This window comes from Mycteria americana, chromosome 9 (assembly GCF_035582795.1).
Source record: "Mycteria americana isolate JAX WOST 10 ecotype Jacksonville Zoo and Gardens chromosome 9, USCA_MyAme_1.0, whole genome shotgun sequence".
Lineage (NCBI taxonomy): Eukaryota > Metazoa > Chordata > Aves > Ciconiiformes > Ciconiidae > Mycteria > Mycteria americana.
Window position 1 is genome coordinate 23,297,012 of NC_134373.1, and position 18,502 is coordinate 23,315,513.

General features: G+C 40.4%; 1 protein-coding gene across 6 annotated transcripts in view; it reads right to left on the bottom strand.

Moving 5' to 3' along the window:
- Positions 1-18,502, bottom strand: part of CSRNP3 (cysteine and serine rich nuclear protein 3) — a 112,170-nt gene that overhangs the window by 59,609 nt on the left and 34,059 nt on the right. Inside the window, exon 2 of one of the 6 annotated variants that reach the window (XM_075511688.1) lies at positions 3,402-3,487. The exons of 4 other annotated variants lie outside the window; for them this stretch is intronic. The gene's annotated coding sequence lies outside the window, so the exon portion shown is untranslated. Of the gene's footprint in view, positions 1-3,401; positions 3,493-18,502 lie in introns of all 6 variants that reach the window. One more of the 6 variants, XM_075511687.1, reaches the window with a different exon arrangement.

Genomic DNA, 18,502 nt, shown 5'->3' on the forward strand with positions numbered 1-18,502 from the left:
ATACCTTAATACGCTTGCTCTTTTGAGGCTGTGATGACTGTTGACAATTCTGAGGAGGGCTGATCCACAGGGAGAAAGAAATTAAGCAGAGGCTGTTGTGACACTGTATGGGAAGAGAGGTGTAGAGGGGGTGTCCACAAAGCGTGGAAAAGATGCCTGAGGAAGAAGGCACAGAAGTGACAAGATGCTTGAACTGGCAGACTGTAGTCTGTCATGAAACAACTGCAGAACAAGCACTTCTGAAGCTACTTTAAACTTAAGTGGTTAACACAAAAGCCTTTGCAAAAACTTTTCATTGTAATTCTGTGCAGATCCCACCTCTCTGAGGTTAAATTATTAATTTTCCCAGCTTGTCCTTATTTTGGAATTTGCTTATTCCTGTGAATTAGCTACAGCAGTTAACCTGCCGTTTAAAAAGCACATAGAAGAAAGATTCCCCTTCACAAAAGGGAGGACAAGGAGAAAAAAAAAATGCAAAAAAACAGATAGCATCTGTTATCATGTTATTTATTTATGCTATTACCTCATGTATTAGATAGGTTACTTATGTTATTTACTAAATAAAGCCTGGAAAAGGAAACCCCTTTCAACTGAGCTCTTACATAGTCCAGAAACCTAATTCTGAGTACCAGAGGGAGAAGCGGGGGGGGGGGGGGGGGGGGGGGGGGACGACGGACTCGGATCCTTCCTCCACGTCTCAACTCAGAACACTATGACAAAAGCTTGGCTTCCCACTGCAGGATTACAATAGCAGATATAACCAGGAATTAGTAGTAGGCAGTAACTGTCTTCCAGTGTCTGATGATGACCCAGAATTTTAGGTACAATTGTATCAACAATTTTTGCAAGTTCAGTAACATTTAGGCACCTAAGAAATTAATTTCAGAAATCTGACACATGTTTTCATGCTTACTGAAATAAATGAATTTTTTTTTTCTTACTTCCATTTTCAGCAAAACAATAAATGCTAAAATATGATAAGCAAGATCAGGGCAAGCATTATCTAGTAAACTGAGCTTATGTTAGACACTGGTTCCTTTACAGTACCTTTGAGCTCTAAAATATTACTCTTACCAAGAAAAGATCGAGCAATGTGACACAACGTTATTTGACAGAAATTTGATTAAAGTACACAACTGAATGACAAGCCTTCATTCTATTAAAAAGTAATGAGGCTTAGATTCCTAAATCATGGACTTTTGAGAAATCCTAATACATTCTTCGTTTGATATAAATATTAAAGATTTGAATTAAAATGAATTCTAATATAAAATTATGTTATAGTTTGTTGACAGAACAGAACGTCATAGCACTCAGTGCATTGGTTTTGATGATCTTCAGTGTTATGCTCTGGAGGAATAATCCAAAGGATTCTGTATGTTTGCACATCTATTAATTGCCAAATCTCTTTACAGATTTGTTACTACTACTGAGTTCTGGCCAAGCCTCCTCTGATCTCTAAAACCCATTAAGAGTTAATGAAGCCAAGGTGGGGAGGGAAGAAAAAAAAAAACAAAACACACCACCAAACATCACCAGAACCCTGAAAAGAAAGTTACACATACAGCATTATCATGTAGATACTAAGCCTCATTTTCAAGTTCTTCTTCAATAATGACTGTATGATTAAGCCTTATGTTGCAAGATCTATTTATATGCCCTAATTCAAAAACAGTTGAAGTTATTATTATACCACAACACAAACATAACACGCTGCTGAAGATTTTCTCAAAATTTTACATATATATCCCATCTGTCTAGAGAAGGGCACAAATTAACAGTGAGCTATTCAGCTTGCCTTAATGTAAATGACTTGGTACTTGAAAATTCCCCAACCCCCCCCCCCCCCCTCTGATGCAGCCACTAAAGCAATATTGGTCTATTACCTTTCTAAATCACGTTTTTAATTGCACCCAGCAGTGGAACAACGGTAACACCAAGGATCATTTGGAAAGTTATCCTGCAGCATTTACCAATCTAACTTAATGGAGCACCTCTTAAGTCAGCAGTACTGTTTTCTGGGTTTTTTTTCCATTATAGTTCCACCTTACTGCATGCTAAGCACACAAAAGGAATACACTTCATATCACTTGAGTATAGCAAAAGAAAAATCTTTCTATATTGAAAGTGTTATTCTTTCTTAAATTATTATTATGCAAAAATTCTAATGAATTCATCTTCACTTATACAGTAAAGATGAGGAAAGTTGGCCCAAGTGAGCCTTCATTAAGCGGCATGCGTCCTCCTCTTCACTGTAGAAACTCATCAGATAATCAAAATCAGACACAACATAATATAAGGCTTAAGCTACTGAAAGAGAATCAACTGCCAACTGCCTTCAATAATATGTGATAAGGATAATCCAGATAAGGTAAAAAGAAATCATATAAAAAGTTCATTTGAGTCAGGCTATAAAAATGTTCAACAAGGTAAACAGGAAAAGGAGATCAGTAACTCTGTGGTCATGGAATATTGCCCTACATGTGCATGTCCACATGATGCTGTACATAAGCAGCATACTACTACGTTTAGACCCACAGTCATTCATGAAAAGCCAGGTTTAATGTTTGCATTCATATCATGGTTAATCCATAATCCAAACAGACCCTTCAGGATAACTGTTAACTACACTTTTGCTTTCTGACTTTCCCTTCATCAGTACATGTAGCATTTAAAAATAACATTCTAATAACAAACATCTAAAATATAACAATTATACATGTTTTCTAGTATCTGAGCAAAACTTACAACAAATTATGAACACATTATCCAAGAGAAGATGCTATCATCATTTTCTTGCTATTTATCAAGCATTTTAAATTACTTTGTGATGTTATTAAAATATTACACTGATTACACCCAGTTCTCCGAACACATTTACTACTTGAGATGTGTTGGCTAGCTTTTTGTAGCTGAATAAATCATATACACTACTTCCAGTCTTGGGAAAAAAAATAAATCACATCATGATGTGACAAATTAAAATACAAGCTTTGAAAGTACCTCTTCAGATAACTTTGTGTTTCCTTTTCCAAAATATTAAACAGCTTGTACCTTTGCAAGCAAGTGAAGAAAGATGCAAATATGCAGTAATTAATTCATTTACAAACACAGGCAACAAGTTAGAAACATTTTTCCTGTATAAATCTAATTACATTGGAAGCTGCTGATGTATACTAATCCAATAGCTTTTAGCATGAATTTTAAGCATTTTTAAACATAAAGCTGCAGCTGGAAATTGGAATTTTTTACTAATGTTGTTCTAAAATTGCTAATAAAATCTCTGCAGAGATGTAAAATATAATATCATGTTTTGCACCATCAAATGGTACAAAATTGAAATTGGGCCTGCATAATTGTATAGATATATGCATGTGAATAACTGCTACTGTACTACTGACCTTGTGATCTCAAAGAACGCCAGTTTCTCTCAGGAGATTTTTAGACCTCTGAAATCATGTTTTCAGTCTGTAGACATTTCCTTAATCTGTCCTTAAAAAAATGAAATTCATGTCTCATTACTGTTAAAATGATACCAACAAACTTTTAGAATTTCTATCAAAGTATTAGCGACGCCTTATGCACACTCACAGAATAAACAGAAAATTCAGTTTGTTTGCAATGAAACCAATTACCATATTAGGGGGGGAAAAAAAAACCAGAACAGCATGAGTCACACGTATGAGTAAGCCACAGAAGTTATTTTACCAAAATATTTAATTATTGCAAACAATTATTGACTAACGTATAAAATATAAAATATTTCAGAAGAGCAGACCTGACTTTTTAGTATAAACAATCATACAATCTTTGAGCACATAGCCCGTATGCACATTCAGTTTCTGGTACACGAGCTACGTCTGCTCCGACACAACGGGAAGTCTGCAAACCTCCCTGTCTTTCACTGAAGAGAACAAAATTCAGTAACAGCAAGGACAATTAAACATTAATCCTGCTTACCAAGGCAGGTGACAGACTTGCCATCTGTTGAAGTCCTTAAAGCAAGGTTTGATATCTTTCTAAAAGACATTTTTGGATGTAGGTTTTGAAAAAAATATTTGATCCTGCACACTTGTGGACGTGGCTGTGGTAAAGGGCGAAGGGTCTGGTGGCACAAGCCAGCGACAGTTCTGGCTTTGCCATCACAGATGCCTCTTTGTGTCACTTTCCCTTCTGGCCCCTAACACTTGTGATCCTGCTTTAAAACAACATCAAAATCTTATCTTGGTTCCGTATTTCAACTCAACTTGCAGAGCATCAGAAAGGAATATTCATTTCAACATTTCTGAATGTAGAATCTGGTTTCTACGGCTTGACTGATCATTTTTCACCTTCTTCTGTGGCACTGAAAATTGAGCATAGCTGGAGACAGGCTTATGGCCAGAAGCAGTAGAGATACACTTCAAATGTGCCTGGAAGGTATTTTGGGCTCACGGCTAGTTCAGAACGACGTGATTACAAAGAAGCTTTGGTACAGACTCCAGCTAGACCTCTGGCAATTTTAATATCCTCCTTCAGCACAGGCCATGACTCTTCTGGGCATATAACTCCCACACACCGTCTTTGCTATGATCTTAAGCATCAGTGGTGCAGCGCTTACTGCGCCATTCTCTATTGAAGGCATGCTTAAGATTTTTTAGGTTCAAAATAATTTGGGAAAACAAAGTTTTTGATCATGCTACAGGAAGTTTAGGTGATAATTAAAGTCTGCATCATAAAGGCAAACTAGATCAACTCCCAAAAGCATTTAGTACTGGCTGTTTCACACAAGTAATTAATGTTTCTTGCCAATACTACTGCTGCCGTTTGCATGTATCAGTGTAGGCAGATGGACACAGTGCATGCAACTCGAGCTTTCTGGAGCAAGAAAGAAGGTAACAAACAAAAAGTGTTTTATTTTTTGAGGTATGCAAACGAATGAGTTGGTAGCTAATCCAGTAACACAGGACTGAAGTGATGGAGCGTAGCATGCCACGCAGTATAGATCAAACTGAGCAGGCTGTATGAACTTCAGAGCAATAAATGGGGCTACAAAATATGTGTGGGCAGAGAAGAGAAAGTGGGATATAGAGGAGAAAATCAGGATGTGGTTCCATTATCAGCTGCAGGATGCATATGATCATCTATGAACAGTGAGGAAGGACTGCAAATATGGGCAGTTATACAGCTGTATAGTCCCACCTCAACCTCTAGTAGTCCCACCAAATGTCATGATAGACTCTGATGGCTATGAGAGAGGGTTCTAATTAGCAGGTGGTCCATCAAGTAATGAGGGAAAATATATCTGGTCCCAAACAAGTCTATATTTTAGCTTTTCTCTGTCCTTAATTTCTGTGAAACTAAAGATTCCTTCACACTACAAAGTACACTAAGCAATTCAAAGTAGAACAGGGTTTTTAATCGAAATACCAACAAAGCCACCCAAATAAAAACCATTAAAGGTAAATCCTTTCTCTGAGAACCTGTTTTAACAAAATTTTCTGAAAAATCCAGGCCTGGTTCATCTGCAAGCCAAAGTTCTAGACAAATCACAACATTTAATGACTTCATTAGGCACATGCTCTAGCCCAACACTTACCCTTTGGTGTTAATCTCATAGTGAGAAATGTATATTTAAAATGCCAACTCAAGCTTTATTTCAGATATCACACATTGTCATCTCTTCTGGCTGCTCTTTTCTCTAACAATGTCTGTAGTATATTCTCATTTTTTGAGAAAATTCTCACTTAAAGGCAACGACAAGCTGAATTTACTAAAGCCAGAAGCACCTTTGATGCTTCTTCAAAGGCCAATAGTTTGAGTAACTTTATTCATATAGTAGCCTACTGACTTGTTAGTCAAATAGATAAATTCACAAGAATGAGCCTTTCCACTGCAAGCCATTATAGACCATACACTGGTAGCTATATAAATAATACATTATTATAATGCACACTGTAATTAATTAAATTGTGTTACTTTCTTCCTAAGAACATACAATTAGACATGACAGCAAAGGTGACAATTTTTACTAATTTTAAGTAGTAGTGTAACAATGAAATGGTATCTCTGCTCCAAGATTTTCACACTAATCACTCAAAACTAATAATACTACTTGAGTGAAATAATGTGTAAAGATTATAAACAGTAATAGAAATCAATAGGTGTGCTTCACTTAAAAAAATCACAGAAACTTTATCACTTTTTGGTAAAATGTAGGTCACCTACGGTTTCCATAGTAACCAGTGCTGAACTATAGCTCTACAGATGACCACTGCCTATGGCTGCTTTCTTTGCTAGCAGGTGATGTACAAATACAGTCTCAGTTGAAATAAGAAAGAGCTAAAGAAATGCTTGGAATTGCAATTAGTTTACTTCCAAACATAACTCCCGCTTTAACACTTTCAAGAGTATCCCCTAATATCCTTGTGTAGGTAAACTACTCGGCTAACCAGTTGGAAGCACACAAAAACTAATTTTCAGTACTAAAAATCTACTCTTTATCTGCATCTTAAGCCTGGAGTCTCCAAAATGGAGACAACCAACTTTACAAGAAATTGCAAATAAGAAAAATATTTATACAGAGCAACCCACCAAACGTCAGTAATACAGAAGTTCAGAAAGCACTCACATTAGGTTAAGCTGTCTTTGATAAGCATGCAGCGAGTTCTCCAATGATGTATTCAGTACATTCATTGCAAGTGGGAGTTAATGGGTTGGCGTATTATTATTTTACACACAAGCACACAGTGAAACCCAATCATGTAACAAGGCTGGAGCCATGGATAATGACAGTTAAAGCCTCACTTGGGAGGAAGTAGTATAGTCTTCAGTCAGTCTGATGGTGAAAATCCCTTTCTCACCACTATTACTCTGGGGCATGCATAGTTGATAATGAATTCATTAAAATACAAAAGACTCCACGTTACAAAAAGACTCTAATTGTCTTTGATAGTGAACTGGGAAATAACAGGACACGTCAGTGTCCTTGACAACTGCTAACTGGTTTTCCCCTTTAGAACAGAGTCATTTCACTATTACGTGAGTTCAGACTAAACCAGCTACTTTTTTTTTTTTTTTTTTTTTTTTTTTTTTTTACACGTTATTATGAAAACTCTGAAATACAAGCTTCGAGGTCTGGATGGTACCCACATGTCTTAATGCTATTAGTACTACAAATACATTGTGGTAGGGTAGCATCAGTATTCACATACACAATCAAACACCATATTTAATGAACAGAAGAACGATGATCAATAGCGTTGAATAGCATCAATGAAGAATCATGTCCCCTCACTTGCTTTAGACTCTTGCAAGCTCAAAACCACTGGCAGATGAACACAAGACACCACTACAAGATTGCTGGGAAACCAAACAGACAAGCTATCATGGAACGGAGAAAGTTGAGAAAGCTGTCTGATTTCCATCAAAGCTATAGCAAAAATCAAATAACCCCTGTAACTGTTTTTACTTCACTGAATTGGCAAATTCCAAAGAAATAATAGTTTGTATGTATTTTCCTAACTGGAGCTGCTGAAAATGTCACTACGGTATTTTGGGGGGGATTGATACTCAGTCTACTTTTATTCCTGTAAGTATCAGGATCTTCAATACACTTCATGCTTGGTGCACACCAGTGGACTGCCATGAGCACCAGGACATCTCAGCAAACAGCAAGACTCTAATACGTGTGGGAGATGAAGCTGGTCTACAAAGAAAGAAGAAAGCAAGAAGCCAATACAGCCTCCAGAAGGCAGAGTACTTTTCTTTTTCCCCTAATGTTTCAATCAAAGTTCTTTAATTTTTTGCTCACACGTCAGTAATTTCCATGGATCCATTCCTCCCTACAGTTCTACATTTACTCTATATGCTTGCTGTCTTATAAGACTGTAAATTATTTGAGGAAGTCTGTCTGTATTTTCTGTATGCAGATACAGGCCTTCATCTCAAGCAGGTCCAAGTCTAGGCCCAATGGGGCCAAAAAGCCCTAGTACAATACAAATGACATAATAAAAATCAGAATATAAAGCTCTTGATCACTGAAGGCTGATAATACTGAAAACACAGACAAGAAGACACAGTTGCATCTTTCTTATATGCATTAGAAAAAAGTTTCATCATGAAGGACCAAAATAAAACTCCTAAGTTCATCCTTGTTAATTCTGCTTTGCAAGCACAACTGCTAGTCTATTAAAAACCCCCACAAAAAACAACAAACAAACAGAAAAAAACCAAACCTAACAAAAAAAAATACCCACACCAAAAAAACCAAACCACACAGAAGGCTGTTCCCAGCTCACTGCTAGAGACTTAAGATCTCTTTACAGCGTGGTCACACAAACAACAGCTTTGGAAGCTGTATCAACTGATAGGGAAAACCTTTGAGCAGGAACAAGCCACTGGATGGAAGGAACCTCTAAAAGAAGATCCACAACCAGTAGAAACTGCGCCTTTATGTCCCTGTCCTCCTGGTGTTAACTCCCCTCAGTCGTGCTTACTGCTAAATCCCCCTAAGTCGTGCCTACTGCTTGTGTGAGCAAAGAACAGCAGAGCAGCGTTCAGCAAGGAGAAAACACTACCCAACGGCTCACGTACTGAGGGTGGTACACACTGAAATTAGTTATAAAGTTTACAGTAACGGACACTAAGACAATGTAATTTGTTAAAAGCACTAATTCTAACTTGGTTCTACTTTTCAAAACATCTTTAAAGCCATCTTTAAAGACTGGTAGTAAAGAGCTGTAAACCAGTGTAAAATGCAGAATATGTACTAAACGTATGAAACAAAATGTGGCACTAGATAAGAAGAGAGGATATTGTAAGTCTTTCTGAAGATTCATTTGCTTTGTAAGAGCACATAAAGCAAATTCAAAGAAAGCTGGTGAAGGGCCACTGGGACTCTCACTAGGAGTAAAAGCTAGTGTTAGGATAGAGCAGTCTTGAAAACAAGCATGAAGAAAATTTTTCAGACAAAAAATTAAGCTACTAGAAGTTATAAACTGGTAACAGAAAAATCCATTTTTCCCTCCTTTATGATTTGATTCATGAATGATTTCCCTACAGAAGCTAATGTAATGGTATCAGGCCACCCACAGCTTTCACTGGTATCCAAATGTTGTCATAATGTTTCTTGATGCCTGAAGAGCAGGACATGTACTTTTAGTACCCAAGACATCTAAGTTTTTTTACACTTAGAAACACATTTTAAATTCTGGTATTATTTGCCAAAGACCATGGAGCAAGCCTTCACTAAATTAAAGCCCACCTACATCCCAACCTTATGGTTTCTCCAGAAAAGGATGTTGGGTAAGACTAGTTCAAATCCAAGCTAGAAGTTAGCTGAAAAGAAGAACTTCTGAAAGGATTTTAAAGACTTTGGGCTTAGGTACATTCCTCTTCATCAAGAAAGCCACAGTCATCATGATTTTGTGTTTCTAAAATTGCATGCACGTGTCCCAGGTGAGAAAAAAGAAACTTCACATTCTATGTGTATAAATTAGTCCATGAAGTTATTAAAATTATTTTGCATCTTGTAATGGCATCTAAAGACATCAACTGCTATAAAATGTCTAAAACTAGTGGCTAAGACTCAATCTAGTATACTACTCCAATTGCGACTCTAATTTTTGTTCTGCATCACAAATCAAGGACAAAATCCAATCATCATGTTTAATTTTTAGCAAATCTCACAGACAAGAGCCAATCAGCAAATATCACTTCACACATCATGTTAGCATCATTCTGAACTAGGGATCCCAGATTTGCCTGCAAAAGATGGTTCCAGACCCGCTGACAGTAGATACTCCTGAATATGGACCAGGATTTATACATACGTTCTTAGTGCAAGGTGCTGTTCTCTAACTAATAAACACAGAACAGATCCGGAAGTGCTACAGAATCCAAATCAACATTTCCCAGTAATTTTCTAATGTGTTTTTGAAAGATGTTGCACACACATCAATGTAGTGAAAGGGGATGAGTCACTTTCACTGACTAAGAATTTGCAAACTGCTGGAGCATTAAATTCCTTTGATCTTGATAAGCTGGCTCATTCTCATTCTGTTCATTAGCCCTCCCTCTTTTGCCAGTTATGAGCCAGCCAATCTGTAGCCCTTTCTGCAAACTGACATATTTACCAAGTAAAATCTGTTACCACTGCTTTCTTGCTCTTACTGAAAAACACCCTGATGCTTGTCAAGCTCCTCTTGTCTCAGGGAACCTCCTTCTCTCTTTTCCTTCATACACGACATAGTCAGCAAGCCCATCTTCCCACCCTGATCAGCTCTTTATTAGCTCCTCTCTGTATTTCCCCAGTAACAATTAATTGTTCACCTGTGCATTCTGACCCCTCGCTCTGTTCTCTTATAATCCAGCAAGTCATGTTCTTGTTCCTCTCTCCTTTATTTTTGACTCCCAGCTGATGAAATTCTATCATTAGTTCCCAAGTACCATTTTGCTGAAGACTTGCAAAGAATCTCAGAAAACGACCTGGTGTGTTGCTTCGAGCCATGTCTTGATAAGTACATTTCTTTAGGGCTTAACATGGGAATGTAAATATCTACGTGATCTGAAAAATAAGAATGTCTTAAATTGTAAGTATAAATTATCATTAATTTTCCTGAAAGTTATTTGGCAACTGTAACAGGGCTATTTTCTCATCTGTTCTATCTGAAAAATTAGTGTATGTGGAGTCTGCCACAAACAGGTATCCACATTTAGGCTGCAATTCAATTACAATACTGATTAGCAAAAAACATCTTGATGTTTTCACTCAACTCCTTTGATGGAAAAATACTGTACAGTCCAAAAAAACCAAAAAAAATCTTTTAGCACTTTATTCTTTACCAATCAAAAATCATGGTTGTCATAGAAACTGTAAAAACTGAAGTCAGTCATGACATAACAGGATAATGGAAAATGTCTGCTGGCTCAGGTTTTCATGCTGGAAATGCTTCAGTGAATTTAACTAGGGAGTCAAGCAGTTTCCCAAATCTAACAAAGAATCTTATAACAACAGGTATGATTATTGTTTTTTATAATCCGGTCAGAGTCTGGAAAGTAATAGTATTTATTACTCCTGCTCTACACATTGGCTGCATTAACAGCAGACAGATTCTTCCCAGAACATTCGGTACAAGCCTCCGCTTAAGGGGACTGAATTTCTTTGATTACAGGTTTGAGATACCCTGGAGGGACGTTTGGTCAGTGTTCTCAGCATTCCCGAGATCCCATTTTTGGCATTTTAAACTGAGGCAAATCACTTTAAAAATCTATATTGCCATTAGTTTCTGTCTCTTACAGATGCTGTTCAGAAAAAGAATTACAATCTGCAGGCCTCTGCCCCAACCCAAGGTGGTCCAGCTGCATGCCAAACATTATTTCAGGTTCTTTCCCTGTGACATGAAACTCAGTAAAATAAAACTCTGCTCTTGACTAACAAAGGCTACAAGAGCCTTTCACTCTCCATCTCCCAGAGCAACTCCACACACCAGAGTTCTTCCTGCCTTTTACTGGAACCACTTGACACTTCATAATTACTAACTGACAGGACTGGCTTACTGCAACCATTTGCCCTTTAAGCAGAGACCATCCTGCTGAAAAGAAAATAAACATAATACACAGGAATATTGCTGGGCTGACCTCACTGCAGGTGAGCAAACTGAGTAGCTTAACCATGAATAATATGAAAAGCAGCAATGTGAATGTGGAAGTATGCAGGTCGTTAAAAAAAAAAAATCTCAGAAGCCCTGAATTGAGTTTTATGGAGAAATTTAAACAACTTTTTTTGGTTTTTCAGCTAGTTTCCTTGAGACCTGTTTTCACTCTATAGCTTTAATTTATTCTTTCAAATAAGTAGGTGCACATATTTTGAATAAAGAGCAAACAAGTACTGGTGTTCCCTGTGCTTTCCTAGAATTATCTTAAATATAAAACTGTTTAATGATTGTATCTAGCAGTTTTCAGACCTGTTAAACAACTTCACTGACACACACACCCCCCCCCCCCCCGCTTAAGAATTGTATTTAATGGCAGGGGTGAGCATAGTTGGTCTGTAACATGCTTCAGCAATTCACAGAAGGTTAACTGACATAAATTAGAGAAACTTTCCAGTTGCATCTGAGATAAAGTTTGGGCCAGCACAGATTCACCTGTCAACTTCCCTAACCATGAGTTTAGAAAAAAGTTCTGATTTAAAACAAAGTGAAATCCTGATTCCAGTAAAATGATTAGCAAACAACCTATGAGTGAAATAGTAAACTTTCTTCAAGGAACAAAGAAACAAGCACAAACCACCTCTCCTCACACGAATGGCATGAATTAATTTGTTTCCTGCATATATCGTGCAGGCTTCTTACTAAAAAGAAGCACCTGATTCCCACAAATCCCTAAACCTTGGGGGGAGGGAGACAGATATGTTTCTTCAGTTACCATGACTGGGACCCTAGTAAACAATATGTATAAACCCTGTAGCTTCTCACTCTTCTCTTCAGTTCTGTGGCATCCTGGCACAAGCTTTACATTTAAAATACCATTCAACGTTTCTGTACACCATTACCACATTTACTGCACTTTTACATATATATGTACACAAACACATATATATGCTTTTTTAAATTACATATATATACACATATATAGTTATGTTTTTTTCAAGCTATAAATACATGCACACATGTGTACGCATGCACACAGACCTATATCTATATTTATGAAAAAAGGCACATTCATTTCCATGGATACCATTGAGAAAATGAAAAGCAATATAATGTTACTGTAATCATTTAATTGATTTGGATATGCCCAACTTTTACTTTTGAAGAAAACATGCTACCACAGGAAAAGAAATATAAAGATTAATGTAAAATGTTGAGTATTAATTATTAATAACAGTCTTAATCTACATGCAGCTTACAAAATACTGTTATAACATTACATTCCACTATCACAAAGAATTACTGTGTACTGACAGGGGTTAATGGAGCTCGTGGCATACTAGAGGATTTTTTAGATTGCTGTTGTGTTTCTCAGCAGTCCCTTGGAGAAGCAATGAATCTGCACATAGAATCACAGAATCGTATAGGTTGGAAAAGACCTTTAAGATCGAGTCCAACCATAAACCTAACACTACCAAGACCACCACTACACCATGTCCCTAAGCACCTCATCCAAACGTCCTTTAAATACCTCCAGGGATGGCGGCTCAACCACTTCCCTGGGCAGCCTGTTCCAATGCTTGACAACCCTTTCAGTGAAGAAAAATTTCCTAATATCTAATCCAAACCTCCCCTGGCGCACCTTGAGGCCATTTCCTCTCGTCCTATCACTTGTTACCTGGGAGAAGAGACCGACCCCCACCTCTCTACAACCTCCTTTCAGGTAGTTGTAAAGAGCGATAAGGTCTCCCCTCAGCCTCCTTTTCTCCAGGCTAAACAACCCCAGTTCCCTCAGCTGCTCCTCATAAGACTTCTGCTCTAGACCCTTCACCAGCTTCGTTGCCCTTCTCTGGACATGCTCCAGCACCTCAATGTCTCTCTCGTAGTGGGGGGCCCAAAACTGAACACAGTATTTGAGGTGCGGCCTCACCAGTGCTGAGTACAGGGGCACGATCACTTCCCTACTCCTGCTGGCCACATGATTCCTGATACAAGGCAGGATGCCATTGGCTTTCTTGGCCACCTGGGCACACTGCTGGCTCATATTCAGGCGGCTGTCAACCAACACCCCCAGGTCCTTCTCTGCCAGGCAGCTTTCCAGCCACTCTTCCCCAAGCCTGTAGTGTTGCATGGGGTTGCTGTGGCCCAAGTGCAGGACCTGGCACTTGGTCTTGTCAAACCTCATACGATTGGCCTCAGTCCATCGATCCAGACTGTCCAGGTCCCTCTGCAGAGCATTCCTACCCTCAAGCAGATCAACACTCCCACACAACTTGGTGTCATCTGCAAACTTACTGAGGGTGCACTCCATCCCTTCGTCCAGATCATTGATAAAGATATTAAACAGAACTGGCCCCAACACAGAGCCCTGGGGAACACCACTTGTGACCGGCCGCCAACTGGAGTAAACTCCATTCACCACCACTCTTTGGGCCTGGCCATCCAGCCAGTTCTTTACCCAGCGAAGAGTACACCCATCCAAGCCATGAGCAGCCAGTTTCTCCAGGAGAATGCTGTCCTCCAGGAAACCGTGTCAAAGGCTTTACTGAAGTCTACATAGACAACATCCACAGCCTTCCCCTCATCTACTAGGTGGGTCACCTTGTCATAGAAGGAGATCAGGTTGGTCAAGCAGGACCTGCCTTTCCTAAACCCATGCTGGCTGGGCTTGATCCCTTGGTTATCCTCTACATGCCATGTGATAGCACTCAGGATGATCTGCTCCATCAGCTTCCCTGGTACCGAGGTCAGGCTGACAGGCCTGTAGTTCCCCGGGTCCTCCTTCCAGCCCTTCCTGAAGATGGGTGTCACATTTGCTAATCTCCAGTCAACTGGGACCTCCCCAGTTAGCCAGGACTGCTGGTAAATGATGGAAAGGGGCTTGGTGAGCACTTCTGCCAGTTCCTTCAGTACTCTCGGGGGGATCTCATCAGGCCCCAGAGACTTGTGAGTGCCTAAGTGGTGCAGCAGGTCACTAACCATTTCCCCCTGGATTATGGGGGCTCCATTCTGGTCCCCGTCCCGATCTTCCAACTCAGGGGGCTGGGTACCCAGAGAACAATTGGCCCTGCTATTAAAGACTGAGGCAAAGAAGGCATTAAGTACCTCAGCCTTTTCCTCATCCTTGGTCACTGTGTTCCCTCCCCTGTCTACTAGGGGCTGGAGATTCTCCTTAGCTCTCCTTTTGCTGCTAATGTATTTGAAGAAGTATTTTTTGTTGTCTTTTACAGCAGCAGCCAGATTGAGCTCTAGCTCAGTTTTGGCCATTCTAATTTTCTCCCTGCACAGCCTTGCTACACCTTTGTAGTCCTCCTGACTTGCCCGCCCCTTCTTCCAGAGGTCATAGACTCTCCTCTTTTTCCTGAGTTCGAGCCAGAGCTCTCTAGTCAGCCAGGCCGGTCTTCTTCCCCGCTGGCTCGTCTTTCGACACCTGGGGAGAGCCCGCTCTTGTGCCTTTAGGACTTCCTCCTTAAAAAATGTCCAGCCTTCCTGGACTCCTTTGCCCTTTAGGGCTGCCTCCCAGGGGACTCTCTTGACCAGTCTCCTAAACAGGCCAAAGTCCGCCCTCCAGAAGTCTAAGGTGGCAGTTCTGCTGCCACCTTACTGCTCCCCCTCCTTACTTCTCCACGTATCAAAAACTCTATCATTTCGTGATCACTCTGCCCAAGACGGCCTCCAACCATCACATGGCTCACAAGTCCTTCTCTGTTCGTGAACAAGAGGTCCAGCGGGGCACCTTCCCTAGTTGGCTCACTCACCAGCTGTGTCAGGAAGTTATCTGCCACACACACTCCAGGAACCTCCTAGACTGTTTCCTCTCTGCTGTATTGTATTTCCAGCAGACATCCAGCAGGTTGAAGTCCCCCACAAGAACAAGGGCTAGCGATCGTGAGGCTTCTCCCAGCTGCTTATAGAATAGTTCATCTGCCTCCTCATCCTGGTTGGGTGGTCTGTAACAGACTCCCACCACAATATCTGCCTTGTTGGCCTTTCCCCTGATTCTTACCCATTGACACTCCACCCTATCATCACCATCATCGAGCTCTAAACTATCCAGACACTTCCTAACGTATAGGGCTACCCCACCACCTCTCCTGCCTCGCCTATCCCTCCTGAAGAGTTTATAGCCATCCATCGCCGCATTCCAGTTGTGCGAGTCATCCCACCACGTTTCCATGATGGCAACCATATCATAGTTTTCCTGATGTACAATGGCTTCTAACTCCTCCTGCTTGTTGCCCATGCTACGTGCATTGGTGTAGAGGCACTTCAGCTGGGCTGTCGTCTGTGTTTCCTTCATAGAAGAACACCCCTTGTGTGCTTTGAGGCGTTTCACTGGTGTTTCCCTCTGGGCTCCTATTGCCTCAGTATCCCCTAGCTCAACTCTGCTCGACTTCGGCTGTGCCCCGGCGTACCCCGCACATCTCAGAGACACAGGCTGAGTGCCCTCGCTGGCACCCTCTCCCTCTAACCATGGCACGTCGTCCCTCAGCTTCCCTCGGGCAAGCCTGATATTACTCCCCATGTATTGATAGACAGTAGTAAGAATTTATATGAATCTTTTTAGATTTCTCTGAACAGCAGAGGGGCTTTGGGCACACAATAGGAGCCCAGACTTCAGGGAACGTGTGTACAGAATAAACACATTACTGCACAAAAGTGCGCTGAGGAGGAAAGAATTTGACACTGGTCTCAGATAAGGCTAGAGATTATACAACCCAATCCTGCAATCTCACACAAATAATCTTGATTTGCAAATATTCTTAATGATTTCCATTTTACATCTACAGGTTTTGGACTGTTAATAAATTTGTCATTTGGTTTTTGCAGAAGCTGAGAACTAATAGAAAACAACAACAACAGAGGACAGGAATCTGAAAACCACTACTGCCAGGTATCTGACTGAAAAGAAATTAGTTCCGATACGAAATATGCAATTCCAGATCCTCTGAAAAACCTTTAGTAAGTAGTAAACTGTTGCAGTAATCGCTCCAATAAACCCATTCTCCCCAGAAAAATATAAAAGTATACTTCCAAAAAACAACAGGTGCTAGCAAAATTGGAAAAATAAAACCATTATATAGGAATTGCCAAATTTTCTTTGAGGTAACAAACAGGAAAATAGCCAGAAGTTCCTCAGCTAATTTACATGAAATACTACATTTTCTTGGGCTATAGGTCTGATTCTTCACCATTCTATATAAACACCACTGTGAAAAGAAGCAGATAGGGCTTCTATTTTGACGCCACTAAATTGTACAAGAAACAACTATGGAGAGCCAAGCTCCTTAAATCAATCGTTGTTGTTTATTTCTGCTTTACGAAAACACTTGAACTAGTTTATTTACTTTGTGATTTATAAAGTCTGCTGTTGCAGCAGTCAGGGATGTTCTGGGTTTTTTTGTTTTCCACAAAAATCTTACAAAGTACTTACCTAGACTGAGCTGCATTAAAAAAAGTACTGCCATTGCCTACAGAAACACGAGCAAAGAGGTTGTGGCTTTGTCAAGAATGAAAGTGAAAAAAAAAAAACCCAAAAACAAAAAACCCAACCAAAAAAACCCCACCACAAACCAAAAAACCACATCAAAATGGAAAACAAATGAAAGCTAAGCAAAATAAATGTATCTGCATCGTGCCCTGAAGCCTATTCAGTAGACAAAAGCACTGGCAGACTGCCAAGTGGAAGAAATTCCAGGCTGAAAATCCCATCGCTAAATTTGGAGAGTTCAAGTTCAAGAGCCAACAGCAAGAGCCTCAAACACAATCAAAGCAGGGCAATGAGTTGGGGAGGGGACATCTCACATCTACTTGTGCGTCAAATCATCCCAGTCTTTGTTCTTCCCACTAGCACTCTAAATTCAGCAAGAAGCCTGCAGAAAACCTGGGCTTTTCAAAACCACTCAGTACTGGCTGCCACCTGCACTCAAAGAGGTGAGGCAGCAAAACTGAAAGTATCAAATCACAACATGGGATGTACACGCACATTTGGCAGTGGGAAGTAGCAAATAGATCCCAGAGCTAGCAGAGACTTGAGCTAGTAAATTGATGAAGCAAAACACAGTTCCCTACAGACTTAACAGAACAGGCCCAAAAGCAGCCTAGTCGAGGTTTCACAGCACTCTACAAACTGCTTCTGGACACACTCTCCGCTTACCAGTGAGCCCAGTTCTGGAACAAGAACAAGCAGTGCTACTTCAGTCCTCTCTGAATCTCTGATGCACAAAAGCCATAAAACCACAAAATAATTCAGGTTGGAAAGGACTCCAGCAGGTCTCTAGTCCAACCTCCTGCTCAAAATAAGGTCAGCTAAGATATCGGACCAGGCTGCTCATGCTTTAGCCAGTCAGGTCTTGAGAACCTGCAAGGACAGAGACTACAGAGCCTCTCTGGGCAACCTGTTCCAGTGCCTGTCCTCACGGTGAAAAGTTTCTCCTTACATTCAGTCAGAACATCTCTCGTTTCAATCTACATCCATTGTCTCTCATCCTCCCATCACAGACCACTGGGAAGAGCCTGCCTACATTCTGCATAAGCTCCTCATAGGTACTGCATGGTTTCTACTAGGTCCCCCCACAGCCTTCCCTTCTCAAGGCCGAACAAGGCCAGGTCCCTCAGCCTCTCCTCACAGGGTGAATGTTCCAGCCCCCTCATGACCTTGGTGACCCCCTGCTGAACTTGCTCCACTTTATCAATGTCTTTCTTGCTTTGGGGGGGGCAAACCTGGACACAGTATTCTAGGTACAGTGTGATGAGTGCTGAGCTGAGGGGGACAGTCACTCCCCTCGCTCTGCTAGCTGTGCAGCTCACTCTGTTCATGCAGCCCAGGAGGCTGTTGCCCTTCTTGGCTGCCAGGGCACACTGCTGGC